At 36.9% G+C, this 18,236-nt stretch overlaps 1 long non-coding RNA gene across 1 annotated transcript in view; it reads right to left on the reverse strand.

Moving 5' to 3' along the window:
* Positions 1 to 2,975: 2,975 nt before the first annotated feature.
* The window catches only part of LOC121065462, a 53,621-nt gene continuing 38,360 nt past the window's right edge, over positions 2,976 to 18,236 (reverse strand). The window contains exon 5 of the long non-coding RNA XR_005817078.1: positions 2,976 to 3,836. This is a non-coding gene — a long non-coding RNA (uncharacterized LOC121065462). The remainder of the gene's footprint in view (positions 3,837 to 18,236) is intronic.

Genomic DNA, 18,236 nt, shown 5'->3' on the forward strand with positions numbered 1-18,236 from the left:
CCTTCTACATCCTGATTTGTCCTTCCATTTTGACTGATAATATTTACCTAAAAGGTTTTTTTTTAAATTCAATGCAATTACATTAAAAAACAATCATTAGTAGTATTTCTTCTGAGGTAGAGGCTATACTATCAGGAGAACATGGGTTTAGACTTTGCACTGCAACTGAACTATTAACCTGAAATTCATGGACATGCTACGCCAAATAGCCATACATTTGTTCAGCTGGTTCTGGCCTTTTTTAAAGCAAAACGCAGGGAAATTTCTCAAGAAGAGATACAGCAGAGGGTCACAGAGGGCACTTGCCCCTCCGCTCCCAGCCCTGACCTGAGGAGCACCATGGGGCCCCATTGTTTCTCCTGTCCAACACTACATGCTTGCAGGGTGTTTAGCACCACTGCCCTGATCTCTTGCATTGCCTCTGAGAATTGCAGTCTCACAAGCAATAAATGCCCATCAGTGAATATTTCACTCCACTGTCTCCTGCTGAATACAAAGCAGCTTGTAGCTTTGCCTCTCATGATAGAAACCCTGCATAGCAGGAGCCCAAGCTATTTCACAGACCACCTGCCTTTTCTTAACCATGTGTAGAATTGCCTACCAGGAATCTTGATGTGTTTTATATGTTATTAATAAAGTTAACATTTCTATTAAATACTGCTCTCTTCTGGGATTCTCACCCAACCTTAAGCATAATAATCAAGAAAAAAACCTTTTTGTCACATTATTAAATGTTCAATTGCTACAGTATAGAAGACTTTGGTAGCATAATGCCACACTGGCATCTTTCCAGTGCGGGAAATTTTTTCCACAGATTTTTTTTTTTCAAGTCCATTTATTGCAAAACAGTTGCTTTCTGTAATATCACAGATTTATCCAGAGTTTACAATGCAATCATTGCTCCTTGCTATTGGAAATGATTTATTTAGCCAGTTTTGGCCTTCATTCCAAAAGGCTGAATGCCAAATCATTACAGTGTATCTGGTGTTCTGTTGTCAGAAAATATGATCTAGCATTAAGATACTACTCAGAGACTCTAAAAGCCAGAGAAAATAATTGTGGTAAATCAAAACCTCATAAATACTTTATATAGTTGTTTTTAATGTCTGTCCTTATGTGTGACAAAAAAGTACCAGTTTACATGCAATGAGAATACATGCGTTTGGAGGCTTCATTTCCTATATCGTCTAAGTTTTTAAACAACGTTAAAGTCTATCCCATATAAGCGCAAAAGTCAGGCAGTTGTTGTCACATTATATTTTCTGGTACTACCACATTTTAATAAGCCAGAAGTCAGAAAACTGCTGTTCTAGACTTAACTCTAAACAACATTTTTTCTATTTTCTTTTTCTTTTTTATTTTTTAAAGAAGTTACTGAGAGGCTAAGAACCATATATATGGCTCTGAAGCTGAGGCCACAGCAGTGAAATCACATACACACAGGCAATGTTCAATGCAGTTAAAGAAAAGCACATGACAAAGACTTAGGAGCAGCTGGCCCCAAATTTTGGCCTCAACACATCATGTGAAATTGAACATATGCATGGACTAGGTTTGACTCCCTTCAGATGCCTCTGGAACACAATAATATCTCACTGCGTAAGAAATCTGGTCTGTCTTCTGAACTACCTATGCCAATAATTTATTATTTCTTCACCAAAAAAATCCAGAAAAAATATTTCCTGTATAGTACATTAGTGTGACAGATAACAGTGATTGCCAGAAGCTTGGAGATGGCAGTATATCTGGGATGGATATTAAATTGAGTCTGTCTAGAGGTATGGGAAGCATGGGGAAGCAACAGGCAGAATAATAAACTCAAGCAAAGATCATGTCCAGATCTTGCTCTGTAAATATTCCACATACTTATTTTTGGAGCAACAGAAATCTATTGTTTACCTTTTAAGGTTATAAAATTACATTACCCACAAGAGAAGTGAGGGCCAGGGAATCTGCTACCTCGCATCATATTGCATACAAATTCAGAAGCAACTAAGCAATGCAATATGGAGAGGTGCTCTCTGCAGAAAGGAAACCACAGAGTCCAGGAGGGAACACTGGGTCGAGAAAGGGGGCTGAACTGGAGGTAGCACGCAGTCTGATCCTACTCAGTAGACACTGAACAGTTTAAACCATGGCCATATTCCAAAGGAGTTCAGAACTTATTTAATCACACTCATGCATCACTGGTGGAAGACACTGAAGGCAGGAAAAACTCACCAAGCACTGATGTTCATGATAAGAAATAGCAATTTCACCCAGCTTATTTATTTATTTATTTATTTATTTATTTATTTATTTATTTTCCCTGTTGGGGAAGGAGACTGATCTGTATGTTCCAAGTTGATCAATAATATTATGGGCCTTGCTCAAAGGAAACAGGGTTTCATAAGAGAGTTGTTGAGCACTTTCTGCATACTAGACAACTTTAAGGTTTCCTGCTCAACACTCGGAACCTGACATATTCAGAGTCTTTAATTGATTTTGAAAATTCTTGCCATCTTATAGACCTGTTTCTGGTGAGAGATGTGAGGACGTATTACCAAGAAAACAAAACAAAGGAAGAGAGAATCTGAGAGCCACAATATACAGTATGTCTGCTTACTCCCTCCATTCAGAGCTTTCAATCCATCCCAATTTCCTTTTACATCAATGTGTTTTTGGAATAAGCCAGCCCCTCTGCTGACTCTACAATGACAGTCTCATTTCAAAAAAAATCGCAAGTGTCATTAGCCTTGACAAATGTGGAATCAAAACCGAGCATTTTAGAAAAGCTTGTATTTGAGCTAGATACGTCTTAAAGTAATAAATTTGCACAGTGAATTCCAGTTTAGGAGACTGCAAGTGTGGATTACTCCCAGTTTATTAGGATTGTGGAATAAGAACTATTCACTTGGAGACTGCCTTTAACAGTCCTTAAATACCCTCATAGTTTGATGATAAATATAAAAAGAAAAACTAGCATTGAAAAGGGGAAAATGTGCACAAGACACAAAGTTTATTCCAGTTGCATTCAGCTTCAAAGAGATATAAATAAAGCATTGTATGAACCAAAAATATTTTAATGAAACATCCTATTCAACATACTGTACACATGCAATCATGCACTTGAATACATCCTTACAGTTAAAACACACTGAAGTCTCACAGTATTGAAAATACATACTTCTAATATTGCTGCCTGAGCAATATTAATTCAGTCCCCTTAATTCTATACATGACAAATACTCTCTTTCACTAGGTGGTCCCGTGCTGTATTTTCTTAGGGTTTTATCTATGTAATTCATGGTGTGACTTCATGTCACATTTTTGGAACACAACTTAGGTTTATTCTGAACAAGGAATCTATGTTGATTCTCTCAGAATTCATAATAACAGTAATTTGTTAATATTTCAGTCAGGCACAAATTACAATAATATCCCTATAAGTTAAGGGGAAATCATAATCCACATTCCTATTCAGAAGTAACAATTGTAAACATCAGCTAGAACTGGCAGACAAATTTCAGTCATGTCAGCATAATTTTTTATTATTTTTAATTTTATCACAGCAACTACGCTATTGCATGTAAAGTGACTGTTCCCCATTCCGTTTAGGTACAATTTTGGGTGTCGAGTAGTTCTGCAACTTGGTCCTCTGCCACCAGACACACAGAAAGCAAATGATGCAAAATTTCTGACTGCCTCTGAGAAGCCAGTTTTAATAGAGTCACCTGGCACCACCTGCAGGAAGCAGAGGTACAGAGAGAACCCAGATCATCAGAGCATCATGGAGCTGCTGTACATGCAAGATCATCTTTCCACTTTCTGCAGTCCCTGAGCACACCCTCCAGGCTCTGCAAGAAGCAAGAAGAATTCCCATTGCTACAAAATTCTGATTCAACACTTAATGAGTTCACCCTGGATGCTGATTTTTTTTTTTCTGCTAAAATAGGAGATAAAAATGCAAGCAAAACATTTCATAGAGATGCCAAAAGGATTCAGGTTATCTCTGTGCACTCCACAGGAAATTCTGCAGTTAAGAAATGTTGAACAAACCCCACTAATCTGTTAAAAAATAAGCTTTCTGAAGCTAATCTGGTTTTGTGATTTCAACTGTTTGTAGTTTTTAATGTAGTACTTAATATTATTTATTATTATTATTTATTATTTTTATTTATTATTTTATTTATTTCAAAATAAGAAACAAGATTACAAGAAATATCAAAGCATTGTATTCTGAAAAGGAAGGAAAAAAAATAGACATCATCATCAAAGGACCTTTTCCTCCCCTGCTACCAAAGGAAATCTTTGAAATTGCTAGGTATTACCATAAATTGTCTGCAGACACAGTTCTGGCATAACCAACATTTTAAAAATTTCAAGACCACGTTAATATTCTCCTAAATTGCTTGTGCATATACGATTTTCTCTTTAAAATGCAAGCTAGAAAATCAGAAGAAAAATGAAATTCTATCAGTAGGTATTAGATTAATATGCACATAATTAACACCAGGGTTGGAACACTGAGATCCTTCGTAGACTCCAGACATCGGTAGTTATTGGAGGAGCTAACAGCCAGAGGAGTTTTTGTGTTAGGGTTTCATTTGCTGTCGAAGAAGAAATTATGACAACCAGGAATTCAAGACCCTGGAAGAAAACATCCTCTGAAAAACAAACACCTCTTCCCTTAATGCTCCATTCCTTCATCTTAGCCCTTTCCCTGCCTGACTCTGAGGTATCTCTGGCATCCTATAAAGTTGTTGTGGAAGATAAACAGTAGTCTTATTTGCTATAGTCTTAACAATGGCTGTGACCACTGTTATTGATGGTGAGCAGAAACCCAGTATTATTCCTAAATACACTCTACTGTATTGTCTCCACCAAAAATAGACCTTGTGTCAAGTCTAAGCCAGTACTTTCCCTGATACATTTTCAGAGGGCATACAATGAAAACAGAGGTACATTTACTCAAGTCTAATGCTGTAAATATTGTTTACACTATTCAACAGTGTAACAAGAATATTCCTAACATCCGTGTAAACATTGCTACTAAAAGTGAAGCATTAGAAATATAAATAAGATTTCTGATTTTGCTTTCTGTGAACCCACATTAGTTTTGAACATGAATTCTTGGAAACCTAAAGATGATACCATCCTTCAGATCAAACAGCAAAGTTTTCATAACACCTGCACGAAGATGAAAATATATTTTCTGAATTTCTACCTCTAACTTTTAGAAACTATGAGCAAAAGTCATTAAAGTAATTATTCCCCTTTTCCTCCTCTTTCCTCTCCCCCAGTCTATGAGAAATCCTAAGGTGAGTAGAGACTTTCACATTACTATTTTTCATAGTTATCCCATACTTCGTCCTGATTTCTTGTTTGTACCTTCAGGCCATGTAATTTGTTTGTGACTTTCCTTAAAATATTATTTTAATTAAAAGCTGTTTTGTGTTTATGAAGATAACCTCATGAGGTTCAACAAGGTTAAGTCTTACACCTAGGTCAGGGCAATCCCTACATAATAGAGGCTGGTCAGAGAATGGATTGAGAATAGCCCTGAGGAGAAGGACTTGGGGGTGTTGGTTGATAAGAGACTCAACATAAGCCAGCAGTGCATGTTTACAGCCAACTGTACCCTGGGCTGCATCAAAGGAAGCGTGGCCAGACAGATCAGGGAGGCAATTGTCTCCCTCTACTCCACTCTCATGAGACCCCACCTTGAGTACTGCATTCAGCTCTGAGGACTCCAGCATAAGAAGGCATGAACCTGTTGGAGCAAGTCCATAGGAGTGCCACAAGGATGATCAGAGGCCTGTAGCACCTCTCCTATGAAGACAGGCTGAGAGAGCTGAGGTTGTCCAGCCTGGAGAGAAGGCTTCAGGGAGACCTCATTGCAGCCTTCCAGTACCTAAAGGGGGGCTACAAGAAAGATGAAGAGGGACTTTTTACAAGGGCATGTAATAATAGGAAAAGGAGTAATGGCTTTAATCTGAAAGAGGGTAGATTAGATTAGATGTTAGGAAAAAAATCTTTACTATGAAGGTGGAGAGGCACAGGAACAGGTTGCCCAGAGAAGTTGTGGCTGCCCCATCTCTGTAAGTATTCAACACCAGGTTAGATGGGGCTTTAAGAAACCTGGACTTGTGGAAGGTGTGCCTGCCTATGGCAGGCAGATTGAACATAGAAAATCTTCAAGGTCCCTTCTAACCTAAACCATTCTATGATTTTATGAATTAAGACCAAGTTCAATGAACCCACTATAGATTGTATATTTGAGATAGCATGTGAGATTTTACTCCAGTGTACAGTCTCTGACACAGAACATTGGCAGCAACTGGTGTCCATGACTAAAAGGCAAACCCTGTCCCAGCGAAAAAAAATACAAAAAACAACCAACCAACCAACAAAAACAAAAAAAAAAAGGCAAAAAACTTTATTTATAGATGCCATGCATGAAATTATATAATTCACTCATATGAGCGATATATGTATTGATATATTGTAGTGATCGAACAAAGCTTATTTGTAAATAAGACAACAACTTAACAAGGTTCAAGATGGCATGGTACACTTGATTATTTACTGCATAGAGGACAGCGTAAGTCAGATGTGTTGGGGAGACCTTCCCATTGAGTCATGAGGTTTGGAGTGGACCCCCTTGCTTTCTAAACTCCTTGAACCAAAGAGGTAAGAAGACTAGGTATGGCTGAGTCCTAGTCCCAGACTTGGTCAATGGTTTAGGTCTAAAGGTTTGAGGATCATATGTGCACAATCAATGTAATATATAATCTTAGTGAAGCTTACAAAGTTTAGCAAGCTGAGGATCTTAGTGAAGATCTGTTGTGGCAAGAAATCTGTCACAAGGAGTAAGGGATCTCTGCAGCAGGCTTGACCTTGAGAGGCATCCCTGCTCAAGGGAATATACTGTCATGCAGCCAACTGCTATGCAGAGGAGCTGAAAGAGCTCTTGGCCTGCTCACTGTTTATGGGGTAAGATGATGGGCTAATACTCATACTGTTGGTTTTTTTTGGTGCTTGCTTCATTGGTCCTCAGCTTCTAAGATGTTTGTCTCAGTTTCTCCAGCATCCAGTTTGAGCTGATATTGTGGTCACTATCTGTGTGAAGAAGGCTTTGAGTGTAGCCAGGACACTGGCTCTATCTTCAGGACCAAGGCTTCAGGCACAGCAGGCAGTATTTGAGCAAGACAATGGCCAGACCAAAGGGGGGAGCATGCTGTCACAAAATGAGTAAATTGGTCAGTTGTTAATGCCAAAGAGATTTGTTTCTAAAACTGAAAGCTTCTAGGTATTGAAAGTAGTTCTAATCTTCATACAAACTTCACAATTATATCATTCAGAATTTAGCTGCGAGGAAGTCTAGATTTTTATTTGCATACGCATCTCTTTGCTCAGTCTTAAATTACAGTCCTGTCTAGGGTGAAAGGCAACATTCAACAAACATGCTGTACAAAATTATCTGTATTTTCTGCCCTGAACTTGTCTAATGAGAAGTTTCATGTGGACAGAACAGTATCAGAACTGTTTGCACTTTATTTCTACTTTAACTGCTTTTTATCCAATCTTTGGGCTCAAATTCTTCTCGATTTTCATGAATTCTTGATTTTTGAAAAATGTCTTTGTTCTGTTCTAGTGGTTTAGCCTGGCATGCAGCTAAGCACCACACAGCCATTCACTGATACTGGGAATTGGGAGGGAATCGGAAAATAAGTAAAACTAGTGGGTTGAGATCAGAATGGTCTAATAGGAAAGAAAAGTAAGTAAGTAAATGAATGAATGAATGAATTCATGAAAGAAAGAAAAATGTGCATACACATTCTGATGCACATTGTAATTGTTTACCACCAGCCAAACAATGCCCATCCTGTCCCCAGGAAACAGTAGTCCCCATGGAAAAGTACCCCTGGTTTTATTGTTCAGCATTACACCATATGGTGTGGGACATCCCTTTAGTCAGTTTGGGTCAGTTGTCCTGGCTGTGTCCCCTCCCAGCTTCTTGTGCATCCCCACCCTACATGCTGGCGGGGCAGTATGAGAAGCCGAAACGTCCTTGACTCAGTGCACGCACTGCTCAGTAAAAACTAAAATAGTGTGTTATCAACATTATTTTCATCCTAAACATGTCACCATATCAGCTACAGTGAAGAAAATTATCCCAGCTGAAACCAGGCCATCAGCAAATGATTTGTTTTTACAAAGAATTTTTAAAGGGGAAAAAAAAATGTCATGCTTCATTGTAATAGTAATTTACCACCTCAAGAGGCAGTAAAGAGAATATACACACTACTGAGATGTCAGACAGCAAATAATGCTTCACTTGCCACAGTGCACCTGGCCCAAGGTTTTCAGGTAGCACCGCATGGTGACTGCACCTATCTGTGATCCGCCAAAGAAGTATGTGTAACCAGGTATTCTACCCCGCAGAGAGGAAGAGAGGCACAAGACAGGATGACATTTTTCAATGAAATAATACATAACAGAATTTATTTTAACATTTTATCCATACTATGCTGTAAAAGGGAATAATTAGATAAGAACCAATTTACAAATTCCCAGCTGAGGGAATTCCCAGTGTTTGTTGTAACCATGTGCTTTTTTAGTGTAGAGATTTTTTACAAAAGTTTAGAGAAAATACCGGATAAAAAATCTCTCTCCTTTTTTTTTTTTTTTTTTTTTTTTTTTTTAGCTATCAGTGAATAGTTCATGGGGACAAGGGATGATTAGGCACAGAATGAGAAAATAGTGGAAGAAAAAAAAAAGGAAAAAGACATTTTCAGTGAACTCAATAGTTTTCTGATTTCAGATGGCAATATTTGAAACAATTCTGTACTTTTATATAAGGTGTGATTGTATTAGTACTTGAAATACTTTTTCTTGGTAAGGTTCTTAATTTTTAACCTCAGAAAAAAAAAAAAAAGAAAAAAAGCCAGCAACATTCTTCCAAACACAATTCTCTCAATCCAAAAGAAAAATGAGTACTAGCACAGTAGGTGGTCGTCCTTCTGCTGAATCATTATCAGTGCCTGCACCATCTGGGTTTTCCTTGGAGACCTCCTATCCAAGAACTGACAAGACCCAACCTTGCTTATTTATGAGACAAGATCATAGCCAATGATGAAATGAATGCAAGAACATAAAGTAACATTTTTTAGGTTTACAAATATTGTATGAAACAACTGGTGTATAAGTACGCTTTTAAAGACATTATAACACCTTTATGGAATTTTGTGTTAGTGAACTTTCATGAACTATTCAGGTTACAAACTCTTTGCCTAGGAAAAGTATCCAGTAAAGAAATAATATTTCTTTTTTGTTGGAAAACAAAACAAAACAAAACAAAACACATTACTATGCATGGATTATGTTTTGAAACTACAATATGTGCCCATATTTTTTTCTTCTGCAGAACATCCAAAAGCAGTAGCATAGTTACCTACAGAAACTGAGCTAAAGACTAAAACAGAGCTTATACTCTGAAATTAAACAAATAGTTCGTGTCCAAAATCTTTATTAAATTGTTTGACTTTTTAACTGCAGCTTACTTTTATCCTGTTTAGAATTTGAGAAAAATGTCTAATCCTATTAAAGAATTTTAATAAGAAAATTATATTTTTAAAACCCCAAAACAATATGTGTATGTCTTAGAGGAACCTAAATTACAAACAGAAATCTATAAGTATAAAGAACTATGAATGATAACTGAGAACAGCAAGCTTTTCAAGTCTCTGAACAATAAAGCTGAGTCACCAATATCCCATATAACTCAGAAGGAAAGTGATATTTCATGACGAATACTGCCTTACTAATATCCAAAACTAGAAAGGTAGAGGAAAATCAAGTTCAAGAGTTCATATCTAGGTTTAATACAAACTGGGCAGAATTACAAGTCACTGTAGTTCTGACCTCCTACTCACTCATGACTTTTTCATGGTACCAAAAGTTTTTCTTCCCACCCTTTTATAGTTAGTAATTTGGCTACTTTCCCAAAGAAGTATTTTTCCATTAATCTAAATATTACCCACCAGTTTCCCTCCTCTCTTTTTATTATTTTTTATTTTCTCATAATTATTTTGATTTTTCCCTCTTTTAAATATATATACATAGATATATGTATTCAGCATGCAGACTTTGGTAGTTTCCTATAATATTCAATAAAGAGATAAAAGAGAAAACTAGAACAGAACAGAACAGAACAGAGTAGAGTAGAGTAGAGTAGATCAGTTGGAAGAAACATTCAAAGATCATCTAGCCCAACCACCTGACATCTTCAGGACCAACCAAAAGCCAAAAGTTAAAGCATATTATTGAGGGCATTATCCAAAAACAGCTAATGTTCAGCAACAATGCACAAGTTTTCACTTAATTTCCTCTTGCAATTAGAAGTGCATCTGGCTTGTCCAGACATACACAAGATAAAAGCTTTAGGTACACAACTTAGGAGCACCAGCTCTGCACAAAGAGGATACAATAAGGGTTCCTCAACTGCAATATTCAGGCCATCTAAATTAGAAATATGTCTCTACAGATCTTAAAAGAAGAAATTCAGTATCTACAATTCCATGGTGGGAAGACTTTCCTATAGTTGAACCAGACCTCAAGCTGTGAGAAAAGGGTTTAATCCCTACTAGTTCAGTAGGGCTAGAGATTAAGGTGAAGACTGGACCTGAGAAACATGAATCACCATGAGCCACACTGCCAGGTGCTCTTAGGTAGCTACTCTCAAATAAGTCTTCTTTATATTTCGAGCTGGCCCCTGACTCCTGAAGTCAGCAGATCTTATTACACTGTTGAAGAGACTCTCAATTTAGCTCAGGTGTTGAACTCAGCAGTGAAAGCTCGAGTCTTATCTGCCTAAAGTATACAGAGACATTTCTGATGACTGAAATATAAACAACAATTTCTATACTACGCTTGTACAGTACTTGGGAATAGCCATCAAAGATTATCGATAACTGTTGTCTTCTCTTCTCTGTGACAAGAAAAACACAGCAAAACTAATGATGCCTTCCTGCAAGCAATTCATTCCCTATAGATGAAACCCTGCAGAACAGAACAGATGTCTACAAGAAGATGTCAACATGAGCCGTGGACTCATCAGTCATGGTGGGTTCAACTCAGCCACAGATACCCACTCAACATATCTGACATTTTGCAGGGACTGCACTGTGTCTATAGTTTAGTCTTACAGACATGCTTAAATTTGAGCTTTCACACATGAATTTCTGCCCAGGTCTAAATCACCCATTGTTCCCTATTACTACCATACTTACCTCTCCTATTACATGCTCAGTTATTTACAAAACCATTTTCAATTGTTTGAATTGTCTACTTTTAAATCCTACAGTCTATAACAAATACTCTGCAACCTTTTTTAATTCTTAAGAGGCTATTAAGAATTTAGGTGCTTAGTGTTTTAGTTAAGGGGGCAAAAAAGTGCATACAGAATACCAATCAAGCAAAAGTCAGTGTACACACTACTAGTTCCTCACTCATAGCTGCTGCACAAAAGGCAAGTTCAACTTAAAAATCAAGTTAAGGATAATTAAGTAGGCCAAATAATATGTAAAATAAATAATTTAAGCACTGTTAGTGCTGGAACACAATGTATTTTAAACTAATTGGATTTAATAGAAATAAAATTCATACTTAAAATATATTTTCTTTCTGTATCCATACAAGAAAGCAGATAAGAACTCAACTGTCTTCTTACAAAAGTACCATGACCTGTGTTATTTAAGAGTCACTGGGATAGAAAGCAGAGCTCTGCTTCTCTCAAATACTTTCTTTTGCTAACAATTAATAATCAAAAATGAAATGTCTAGACATTTGAAGTCAATGAGATTTGCAATCATACAGATCATACAGATTTAATTATACATTTTCAGGAACGGGTCTGAACAGGAAGGATGTTCTGTTATTCAGAGAGAAAAGCAAGAGATAAATACGGTATTCACCTTTTCATTTGCAGGTACACAGTCAGGTAAGGAAAGAACATTTTGAAGAACACATGGTTGCATTAACGTGAAAATCCCTGTTCCCACTACTGAAAATATATCTGTGTATTATGTGTATTATATCTAAGTTGCAGAGACAGTTGCAGTATGCAAATGCATATTCCTTCCTTTTGCTGAGTCTCAGACTGACTCAGACATATGGTTTGCAGAATGCTTGCAACTGTCTCATTTTTGGCACTTCAAATACAGGAAGCAATACGTTATTTGTATATTCTGTTAGGGACTAATACAATACAAAGCCCAGTGAAACAGCTCAACTTTGGATCATACCCTTCAAGTCTCTCCTGACTAGTCTACATTGTTTCCTGAAAAGTAATCACTTAGAGTTTTTGTAAAGGTAGTTTGACAGCTGCTCTACTGGTCATCGCTAGCCTTAAGGCCTTTCTTGAATTGTTCTGTGTTTACCCTCCTTTTTTTTTTTTTTTTTCCATTGCCTCTTTGTTAGTCTCCAGACCTGATCTCAGTGAAGACAACAGGATTCTTTCCATTACTTTATGACAAATGATTTAGACTGGAAACCAAGTCTGCTCTTTGGGAGGAGAAGTGAATTCCGTGACTTCCAACAAGAAACGCTACAGTCTGCACTAGCACAGTTGACTGTCCCACCTACTTTCTGCGTATTTGTAGGAAAGCTATAGATTTACTGTGTCAACATGTTAGACAACGATACTTGTAAAGCCAAGATATAAAATATGTTTCTCTGATTCAGTGTCAACAATACTTATATGTCATTTCCAGTTACATTTTGTTTTAATATGGCTTAAATTAGAGTAATTTAATTAGAATTTTATTTATCCTGTACTTGTTTCAGTCCCAGTGAAGATGCTTTTTTAAGATCTGGCTGATCACAGACAGCACAATTCAAAATATTGGACATCTTAGTCTTTTTAAGCAGTGCACATGCACACTGGTCATTAATTTGTGCTCGGTAAAAGGACAGTTTTTTCACTTCTGTCTCCCAAGATCTACAGTAAGGTCTTTTCTTCTAGGAAGAAAACAGGTTAATAAATAATCCAAATTCTGAGGTTTATTGGCCTTTTTTGTCATTCACCTCCAGTGGGAATTATTGCAAGGAACAGTTGCCCTTGTTAACCTGCAAACATTTTTCACTCAGTTAGGTCATTGCCTCTGGCTCAAGGGTCCAATTTTCCTTTCATTCATTAAGCACATTGGGAAGCGGAGTTCCTAACCCTTTCCAGTCTAAATGTGGAACAATCACATCCCCTCACAATCAAGTGCCAATGTGCTGGGACCTTTACGTTTCACTGTGATCTCTGAGTGACGCAAGTTTTTAACAATTGAAGGATATTAAGTCAAAAAGTTGTTTTCTAATTGGAGGTGCTCAGGGGATTTCAAATAATGAACTCTTATAAACTGGAAGCTGGTACATGTGCCTTTGCAATTATTATTTTATTTTTTTTAAATCAGGGGAGAGGGCACTGCTAATCTCAGAAAGCAGATTCCAGAAGTTCTGCCTAGGAATTAAGGCCACGAAGCATAACAGTTGAGCAGGCGTAAACCATTATTGCTTTGGGGAGTTGAAATGACATGGTCTCATATGTCATTTTACCGGATGGTGTAATTGCTAAAGAACAATGTCATTCCAGTTTTTAAAAGTGTGTGTGATATAGCTAATTCACATATTCCTTTCAGGGTATTCAAAAAGAAAGAACAGAGAAAGGTTTTTGGCTATTGGTAAAAGTGTTTGCTACAGGGAGTCTCTGTTGGATGCAGAGAGGGATACAGCTTGATAACTGAGAATTAAACACTGGAGTTCTATATAAACAGAGCTCTCTATGCATATTATTGGCTGTGCCAAAATATAATAAAAATCTTATCTCTGCAAGAATTTAGCAGCACTGTTTAAACAGACCAATGATATAAGATAAGCAGAAAAATCACTAAATACTTTACAGCAGTATAATTGGATATTTTGTGATGAAAAGACTTTAAAATGTGAATGAAATATCTAAAAGGGCAACCTCTGTAAAATTGCTTAGAAGGGATTTTGGGATACGGTAAAAAGATAGCTGAATGAGAAAAATGCAGAGTATGGAAAAGAAGAGCTTGAATTTCACATCTTCATACTGATTTCTGCTCCTCTTGAGTGGTCAGGAAAAGTATAGGAAGGATTTCTCAGGACTATATGTAATGATTTCATGGCATAGTGTGGAGGGGTAAACAGTTAGGATATAAGATAAGCACAGTATGAACCTGAATCTTGGCAGTGGGGCCTGAAGGAAAAGGGATGCAGGCTGAAGACTGAGCAGAGAGAAACAATACACAGGGATCTGGATGTGTGGGATGCATGTAAATAAAAACTCAGCTGCAGACTGAGAAAGAAGAAGGTTGACTAACATTGGTGTTAAGCAGAAAAAAAAAAGAAAAAAAAGAGCTGAGGATCACAGACTGGCAGATGAAAGGCTACTATTGATCTTCAACTTGAAAATACTAAGATTATTATGGTCTGTATAAAGATTCCCAGAAAAGATAGAAGACATGTCAGGGAGAGTAGAATATGGCTCAGTGAGGAGAAATAGAAGGGGAAATTTGGGAATTATGTGTTGGCCAATTGTTGAAGAAATTGGAACTAAGTCAAATTTTCAGGGAGGTTCCCAAAGAGAGGGAAAAGCAAAACTGGTGCTTTTCAAAAACACACACATTCAGCTTCCTTGTTACTAGTACAACTTATGTGTCAAATGTCAACATTTTGTTATTACTAAAAAAGGAGGGAAAAAACTTGTTTTGTTTGAACCATGTGACTGCATGCTTGCAGAGAGCAGAAGTGAATAGTTCATCTAGAAGAGTGTAGACTAGTAAAACATACACATTCTACAGTCTTTCTGGAATAAGTTACCAATGCAAGCAGGCTATTTAGCATTTCTTACACTCTGTGATTCAAACTAAGTTAGGCAGAAGACTGGTCAGCCACAAAGTGAGAGAACTTCAGAAGGATTTTTTTTTTCTTTAGTTGGGATTTGTCAAAATTGAACAGTTAAAGTTTATATATATATATATATATATATATACACACATGTATGTATGTATGCATACAGACAGAGAGCTCTATATCAATGTAGTTATAATTCCCCATCTGTCAATATCGTGCCAGATACCATGCAGATTCTGGAGTAGGCCCTGGTCTCCTGTTCAACTGTTTTTACATACAACCCAGCAGATGCATCGCCAGCCAAATCAGGGAGCCAAAAAACAGAGCTGGAAGGTCCTCACTCCCTCTCCCCTAGTGTTCAGGGCAGTCAGAATTACCTAGGAGATGGGGCTTCCTAAGTCTTCCAGACCTTCCAGACTCCTAATGATTTCAGACCAACTTCATTACATTTTATTTTGTTTTATTTTATTTATTTTATTTTATTTTAATTTAATTTTATTTTATTTTATTTATTTTATTTTATTTTTAACTAAACATGAAAGCCTTTTCCATACTGGAATGAAAACAATACTTGTAAAAATTGTGCGAGTGTGGCAGATTTATGCTGGGGGAATCCAACTATCTCTCACTTGGTGGTTGTTACAAAGCCTTGGGCATCAGAGGTTCCAATTCTTGTTCTGACATAAATAGTTCTTCTTCCATATGGAAAACCAAACAAACAAACAAATAAAGAAAACCAACCTGAGTTGGAACCATCTCTCCTTCCCAACCCAGACCACAAATGTTTTTCTCTCTTCTGTTCTACCAAAAGACAACTAAGCAAATCTTATTCATTTCTGAAGGCTTCCATTTTGAGAAAACACTGTATTTTTTGGAAACTTGAGTGCAGTGAAGCTTTTTTGACTATTCTGCCCAAAGCTATTCTAAGTGTTTGAATAACACCATGATACCAGCACCATTTTTCAGAGTGCTTCCTCTGAGTATAGACTTCAAGTAAAATTGAAGACCAGCACATCTAGTTCAAAGGGGATGTCTAAATTTAGTTTTGTGTGAATAAAAATAAATTCAGAAATCTCAAAATACTCTGTGAAATGGGATTGCTGCTTTCTGCTCAATTTTGGTCATAAACACACATGTTACTGGAAGTTCAGAGGTCTTGGCTAGAGGATAAAATGAATGATAGAGAAAGAATGATGTTGCTGTCAGCTCTCATCCCAAAATCAGTAACGCTGTTGAGGCAGATTGCACACTTTCGATGTCAGCAGTTATTATAATTTTACTACAAGTCCAATGCTATTTGAGGGTGTTCATAAAAGCCCAGCTTCTGGAATCTTGCAGAGACACATGAATTTAAATGCAACTTTCCTCTTTAAAATAGGTTTGTATTGGCTGCAGAGAAAAGTTTTAAATTTTGACTCAAAATGCTCAACCATCAGAGAGAACATGAAAATACTTTTCTCTTCAGTATATTTTTTAAAAGTTCATGAATTTTAAGGCAGTTCCCCGAAATTCTGGAGCCCAATTCACAATCTTTGAGTGCTCAGGTTTGGCAATACATGACTTTTAATTTGCCCCCACACAAGCTGATGCAAGCAAGCCATGAAAAAGGGCTGAATACATCTTGTTCTAAGGGTCTGCCAAACCTTTGTTTGCTGACAAGAGAAGCGTTTTGGAAAGACCTGAGACGCCCTGCAAATTTCTTTGCCAGCTTTAAAAAAATCCAAGTTGCACCTCTGTATTCCAGGCCACACAGACTGAAATCATTTCTGAGATGGAGGTTACTCAGGAAAGAATGTCCTCATATACATTTGTTAAAGCACTGAAATCCAAATGCGATACTGATTCTTTACATTATAAGTCAATGTTACAAGAAAAAGTAATTCTGTGAGTGTGCATGGTAATAACAACAGATTGTACTAGTCTGTTCAGGAAGAAACACTTGTAGGTTAACTTCTTGATCGTATTGAGAAATTATTTAAGAAACACTGTAAAAGCTGTTTACACTTTCCATGTATTATACATAAATATTTGTTTATGGAGCAACTGTGTGGTGCTTTGCCTTTGTCAGCAACTGGAAATTGTTACTAATAAATACATTCAGAGTTATAAATGCTATAACCCCTAACTGACTCCATGTAGTACTTTCCAAGAAATTGCAAAGTGAGAACTCTGGCATGGGCTTCAAGGAAAAGTTATGCTGAGATACACAAAAGTATTCTGTGAGAAACTTGTTAAGTGCTTTCCATAGTCCCTATTACCCTCTGTGTCCACAGCCATGCAGAGAAGAATCTATATTTTAACAAAGGTGTGGTTACAGTGTCAGCCAGAAGTTTAAGCCCATTCTTAAAATTAGACCTACCCCCTACAGTACAATATGGTATCATATCATTTGTTTTGTCTCTGTCTTTCAGTTGAAACTAGTCCCTTCGGTCTTCTTTCCATTTAATGAAGTCCCTGAACTGACAAGCTCTGTAGACACTGCTGTCATATAAATACTCATACTAGCCCCAAATTTTCTCCTCCCATTATATTTCCATCTTTGACTCTCTGGCACTTGGTTCACTACAAGTAATCTTTAATTCCTGTTAATACACATCACACAAGAAGCAGAAAGTCTGAAGTGTGTGTTTGAGATATGTTAGCAATCATTTTAAAGATTTAAGTGTGAGCCAAAATAGAGCATAATCAGAAAAAAATCATTTTTTGTTTTCAGGATAACAATTTTGTATTTTGGCCAGCTATTTGGTTACTAGCACAAGGGGCTAAGGAATTAGCTTGTTTGTGTAGTGTCAAGACATCAGATCCTACCACGTTATCTTGCTTGTTGAAAGACCAGTGGTATAGAGAAACCTTGTGTATCAAGATAGACAAATCAGCTCAAGAAAGCATGCTGGGCATTCTGATGTCCTCCTTCAATGAGCACCATTCCCAAATTCCAAAAGTTATTCCAGAGAAATTAGTGTAGTATTTGGCCCATTGTTAGAATACTGTGCTTAGCAATCTCTAGCATAGAACAATACCCAGTGGATTTTGTGGGTTCAGCTTTCTACAAAACTATTTCTTTCCTTCATACAAAAATGGACAAAAAAGAAGAAAACACACAGGCATGGGAAAGTAAGTTAGGCAGGAAATAAGTCTGTATTCACATTTGTTTTCCAGAAGAAAAGTATCTTTGGAAAAAAAAAAAAAAAAAAAAAAAAACATACTTAAAAAGCTGAACATTTTAGCTTAATTTTAATTAGTATTTATTCAGAGTCCTGTGGGAAAGAATGAATGCTATATAACAAATCTGAAAGACCTGATATCCTGAAACTCGTTGATTAAAGTAA

The sequence above is a fragment of the Cygnus olor genome, chromosome 2, assembly GCF_009769625.2.
Source record: "Cygnus olor isolate bCygOlo1 chromosome 2, bCygOlo1.pri.v2, whole genome shotgun sequence".
In the NCBI taxonomy this organism is placed as follows: Eukaryota; Metazoa; Chordata; class Aves; order Anseriformes; family Anatidae; genus Cygnus; species Cygnus olor.